This window comes from Oncorhynchus masou, chromosome 23, assembly GCF_036934945.1.
Source record: "Oncorhynchus masou masou isolate Uvic2021 chromosome 23, UVic_Omas_1.1, whole genome shotgun sequence".
Classification (NCBI taxonomy): domain Eukaryota; kingdom Metazoa; phylum Chordata; class Actinopteri; order Salmoniformes; family Salmonidae; genus Oncorhynchus; species Oncorhynchus masou.
The window spans coordinates 17,590,082-17,596,262 of NC_088234.1; positions in this window are offsets into that span (position 1 = coordinate 17,590,082).

Sequence of the window (6,181 nt, forward strand, 5' to 3'; positions counted from 1 at the left end):
CCCCTCTTCACATACCATCCGTATCACTATAGAAAGAAAAGTTGTAGGCCTAAAGCAATGCATTTCCCTTATCATGTGTTTCTGCCACATAGCATTTAAGGTCCCAATCTTATTTGTCAGACAATACCATCAAATTGTATTTTTCTTTCACCAATAATGGCACATATTTGGATAAATATTGAATTCATATTGTATGACTACATAATAGGCTACTGTTTTACAAAGTTTAGGCCTATAATGGATAGGCGTTTACCCCCCAAAAGTAAGACGGCATACACAAACGTTACAGGTAATGCGCGTCCATTTGAAATCTATATTTAACCGTTACATACATGTAATCTTACAGCCAAATGTGTCTCCGAATTGCAACGTAGTCCGTTTGTGTGTCTGATTCAACCCCTAGTGGATATGGATTTTATAGATCACTCCAGATTACTGTAATCAATCCAACGGGTCAATGTTGGGGTACCAGGCCATGCAGAAATCACAGTCAACAGGCTTTTTACGTAGCCAAATCTACTAAAGAAGTTGTGTGGTTGCGTTGCGTTATAGGCTACCTGAGGCCTCAGCCTGGAGGCCTAGGTCCTGTATGTAACAGAGGTTCGCCTGGAACAGTTTAATCAGAGATAGACGCACATTAAATATAGCTGCTTCTGTTGCATTCTCAGATACTGGTCCCCTGCCTTGGGTTAAGTGTTTTTGAAACTAAAACATTGTTAACTATTACTTGTTATCTTGGTATTTAAAGTAGTTTCATGATTATCACTATTGTTATCAGTATAGCTGTCAATATATTTGTAAATTACTATCGAAATGAGTTCCTCCAGCATGCATTGTAGGTCATGACATTTGTTTTAGGCTACATTTTTTGGGGTTAAACGATGGGCAGCTATTTTTTTAGTTGTTTTCATACATCTTAAATTGTCTTTAGTAAAAGAAAAATGTTCTTAGGAAATAATAAAAAGTTAGTTATCATGTACACTGCCTTCAGAAAGTATATCCCTTGACTTATTCCACATTTTGTTGCGTTACAGCCCGAATTCAAAATTTATTAAATAGATTTGCTCACCCATCTACACACAATACCCTATAATGACAGTGAAAACATGTTTAGACAATTTTTTTAATGAAATAGAGAAATATCTCATTTAAATAAGTATTCAAACCCCTAAGTCAATACATGTTAGTAATGGGTAAATCCAAAAGCTTTGCACACCTGGATTGTACAATATATGTTTTAAATTATTCAAGCTGTCAAGTTGGTTGTTCATCAATGCTAGACAGTCATTTTCATGTCTTGCCATAGATTTTCAAGCCAATTTAAGTTAAAACTGTAACTAGGCCACTAAGGAACATTAAATGTTGTCTTGGTAAGCACCTCCAGAGTATATGTGGCCTTGTGTTTTAGGTTATTGTCCTGATGAAAGTTGAATTTGTCTCCCAGCATCTGTTGGAAAGCAGACTGAACCAGGTTTTCCTCTAGGATTTTGCCTGTGCTTAGCTCTATTCTGTTTCTTTTTATCCTAAAAAAAAAACTCCCCAGTCCTTGTCGATGACAAGCATACACATAACATCATGCAGCCACCATGCTTGAAAATATGAAGACATTGAATATCCCTTTGATCATGGTGAAGTTATTAATGACACTTAGGATGGTTTCAATACTCCCAGTCACTTCAGGGATACAGGCTTCCTTCCTGTATCCTTGAAGTGTTGTGTTGGATTTGCCCCAAACATAACTCTTTGTATTCAGAACATAAAGTTCATTTCTTTGCCAAATGTTTTGCAGTTTTACTTTAGTGCCTTATTGCAAACAGGATGCATGTTTTGGAATATTTGTATTTTGTACAGGTGTCCTTATTTTCACTCTGTCAATAAGGTTAGTATTCTGGAGTAACTACAATGTTGTGGATCCATCCTCAGTGTTCTCCTATCACAGCCATCAATCTCTGTAACTGTTTTTATGTCACTATAGGCCTCATGGCGAAATAGTTGAGCGGTTTCCTTCCTCTCCAGCAACTGAGTTAGGAAGAACACCTGTATCCTTGAAGTGACTGAGTGTATTGATACACCATCCAGTGTTATTAATAACTTCACCATGCTCAAAGGAATATTCAATGTCGGTTTTTTCTCAACCATCTACCAATAGGTTCCATTCTTTATGATGCATTGGAAAACCTCCCTGGTCTTTGTGGTTGAATCTCTGTTCGAAATTCAATGCTCACCTGAGTTACAGAGATGAGTTAGTCATTCACAGAGGGAGTCCATGCAACTTGTGTGACTAAAGGTAAAATAAAAACAAGTACATTTGTACTCCTGAACTTATTTAGGCTTGTCATATAACAAAGGGGTTGAATACTTAGACTAAAGATATTATATTTTTTCATAATTTATTAATTTGTTAAACATACTAAAAACAAAATTCAATTTTGACATTATGGGGTATTGTGTGTATGCCACGCAATCACAACGTAATCAATGTTAAATTCAGACTAACACAATACAAACGTGAACAAAGTAACGGGGTGTGATTGGCATACCATTGATTGTCTCTGCGATTCTTGTAACATGTTTGAAACTAAAATGGGTATTTGAACAGAGGCGTTCTTAAGGGGGGGGGCGGTGCACGGCAATTAGTAACAACAGGTGTTCATCGTCTGTGTAGGCAGAGCCATATATACAGTACATGGCGCTGGGCATTGGCCTATGCACCAAGACCCGCAACCAGCAACAACACCAGTGTTCATTAACATATACAAGCAACAACAAGTTCATTAACATATACATTGATTGATTTGTTATATTCTTGAGAATAACTGTTATACTGCACATGGCAGATAAAACTTTTTTTTGTAGCCAACCTCAGCTTGACAGTTTAACCCATTTTTTTTAACAGATTCAAAGCACCAGATTATAGACGAACAATTCCGAGAGAGAGCGAGTGTGTAACACCCTAGATACCACCATACCGAAATACTAGGCCTTTCTCTCCCGGTGCAGTGAGACAATGCTCACGGGGCATAGTTCTATTCATTTCAGCAATATTAAAATTAATGAGATAGAAGAGAGGAGAGAGAAGAGAGAGAGACACAAAGGGTGACAGATGAACATAAAACATATCACCCCATGCTGTCAGGTGTCAAACTATTGGTTTGGGTGATTAGGCTTTAATACCGGCTGCATTAGTCCTGTTTCTGGGGGCAGTCTAGTCTGGTGTTCCAACTGCATGAACACCAACCGCGTCTGAATAGTGAAAATAATTGAGCCCAGCTATACCTTATTTAACCAACTGTTGAATTGTATACGCTATGAAAGTTTGCCCCGTGGAACGGTAAGAACAACAATTTTGAAATTGTAATGAGAAATTAACTGAATATAGATATTTTTGTATTAGATAACGGAATTAATTTTGTATTTCCTAAATTATGCTTGTAGAATGTCTGTGGTGGCATATGTAGAAAATGGCCTTATTTGTTTTTACCTAGGAAACTTTATTTTCAACTCAATAAGGCCTATACCTGCATGGCAAAACTTTAATAAAGTAGAATTTTAAGTTTGGTCTCGACTAAAAAACTGTGAGATGTTGGAGCGGTTTCGTAATGAAAGGGGAAATGTTTGGAAAATGTTGAATACATTTTGTAGCCTATTTGATTTCGAAAGATGTATAGGCTAGGTCTACATAAGATGTATGTAAGGTAAGCCTATATTTATTTATTTTATATCTGGTTCTGGTCACATCTCTTAATGTTATATTCTATATAACTTTTACATTTGTAGAACAAGTCGCCACTTAGAAGTGAAAGTAGGCCTACGAATAAATAATTTAATATGAGTAAAATAACCACTATAGGCGTACCCAACTGTTTAAGTCTTGAAACATTTGCTAATTTGAGGCCGGATTTTGTGTGTAAATAATTTCACCAACAACTGTCCAGAAAACTAATGCGATATTTTTTGTTGTTGAGAGATCTACACCCGTTGGCTTCTGCAGGTGAACGCGGTGGTTTCAAGGCTCAGAATTTCGTTTAGGGCTATCATGTATCGAAATGGCGGTAGTCTTGTCTTGTGCATTAAAGGCGTATCCCAATAAAGATTACGGACAGAGTAACGCTAGTCAAAAACAATGCACAAGAAAAAAGTAGTTATAAATTAGGCTGCATAGAGGCACATAGTAATGCTACCCCCAAAAAATGGAATAATATTTAGATTCCAAAATGTGATTGTTAGTTCTATCTCAAATAGGCCTTTCTTTAAATGACTTTTAAAGACTTTGATTTAGAAACATGTTTTAATACATAAATGATTCACGTAGGTTCCACTCATCCAACGCAGGAGCCTAATCATCTGGTGAATAGGGGTTTATTTTTGCCAAGGGGGATTGATACTTATTTAGGCTGTTTATAGCACCGCTCCTGAAAAAATATTTGAACGTCGCTTCAAAATGTTAAAATGTCAACGATGAATGAAAACATTGTATGTACTCAATATTTAATCAAAGCAATTGGCTACATATGTGCGTTTGTAGTCTTGAATGTCAATGTTTGCACTTATAGGTTAGAGCAGTGGATGCATTAAAGAGAGATGTAGGCTACGATCACCAAATAAAAAATCAAATCGTATTTGTCACGAGCCAAATTCAACAGGTGTAGACTACTGTGAAATGCTTAGTTACTTAGAGCCCTTTCCCAACAATGCAGAGTTAAAAAGAAAATGAGCTTATGAAAATAGAAAGACAACTACAACAATAACAAGGCCTATTGAATAGTAACGATAGACTAATTAGATGTAAAGAAAGCAAACGATGATTGGTTTCTGTTGAACAATCAAAAGTCTAATACAAATGTAATATGCTTGTGATAATCCCGATAACATTTCTACATGGCAACCTAAACACTTTAATTTACTTGAATGACAAATGCTTTGAACAAGTTCTCATTCACAACTGTGACCTGGCCAAGATAAAGCAAAGCAGTGAGACAAAAACAGAGGCAACAAACAAACATACAGTCTATAATTCACTATGCAACATATTGAGGGGTGGGGGGGTGGGGGAAGATACCTACCGGAGGCCTATACCTTAGTTCAGCGATGTACTGCTGTTGAAGCAGTGACTCACATGGTTTTTGAAGCATACTGTCTTTTATGATCAGTAGCAATGTGATATATCTCTAGAGAGAAGGGGTAATGGTTTATAACCTACTATGTGTAATGCTATCATGTCTGTTGAGTGGCTCATTAGTACATTGTCAATAATTTTGGCCAATTTATCATTTTTCTAAAAGCACTTTTTAAATGTTGAGAGCGAATGAATTGCTCAGTGCCCACTGACAACTAGTGCACGCAACAGTGCGAGGGAGAGAAAGGTTCCTCCCAATTCTCCACCCTCCTCACAAAGTGTACACATGCACACTAACCCTTGTGGATTTAAACACTTTTAAATTGGTGTAAGAATTGTTGAGGTAGTTTCCACCATTGTTAACTTACATCCATGATGGGAGTGTGCAAGTGCGCACTTTGGGAGAAGGGTGAAGATTCAGGACAAAGCTTCTAGAGATGGTCCCCCACCCCCCACACACACAAAATGGGGGAAGTTATGAGTTCCGAGTTCCGTCCTGGAATTCCGTCCTGGTTTCCTATCACACTGGCCTCGTCTGTTCCACGGCGGCTGGGTGGGGAGACGGAACAAGGAACTAGAACTGTTCTAAAAAACAAACAGCGCACAGCCATGGGCACACAAACAATGGACTCTCTGTGGCCATGTCAACTAAGGGGACTGACTTAACTGTGTGTGTGTGCGCGCGCTAAGGGAATAGTAGCCCCATGTCACCTGAGTGTACATAGATCATGTTTTACAATCCCTTGTCCCATATGCTGGATTGAGAAGTAATGCATTTAAAACATTTACCTCTGACATTGGAAGTCAAGTTGGTCATTCAACCATAACATAAAAGGAGACTCATCTCCAGGGGATGGAATCAGTCGTGTCTCGGGTCTAGCTGCTAGTTATGGTTGAGTCGGAAACAGAACATAAGCAGCCATGAAGCACTGGCCAGTCTTTTATAGAAGAGGAACAAAGACTTCTCTCTCTTTCACACACACCCTGTTTGCAGGCTTTTCATCTGTGGTTTCCAGCAGCAGTGCAGGTTGTGTTGTGATTAGGACTTAGTCAGGGACACAAGAA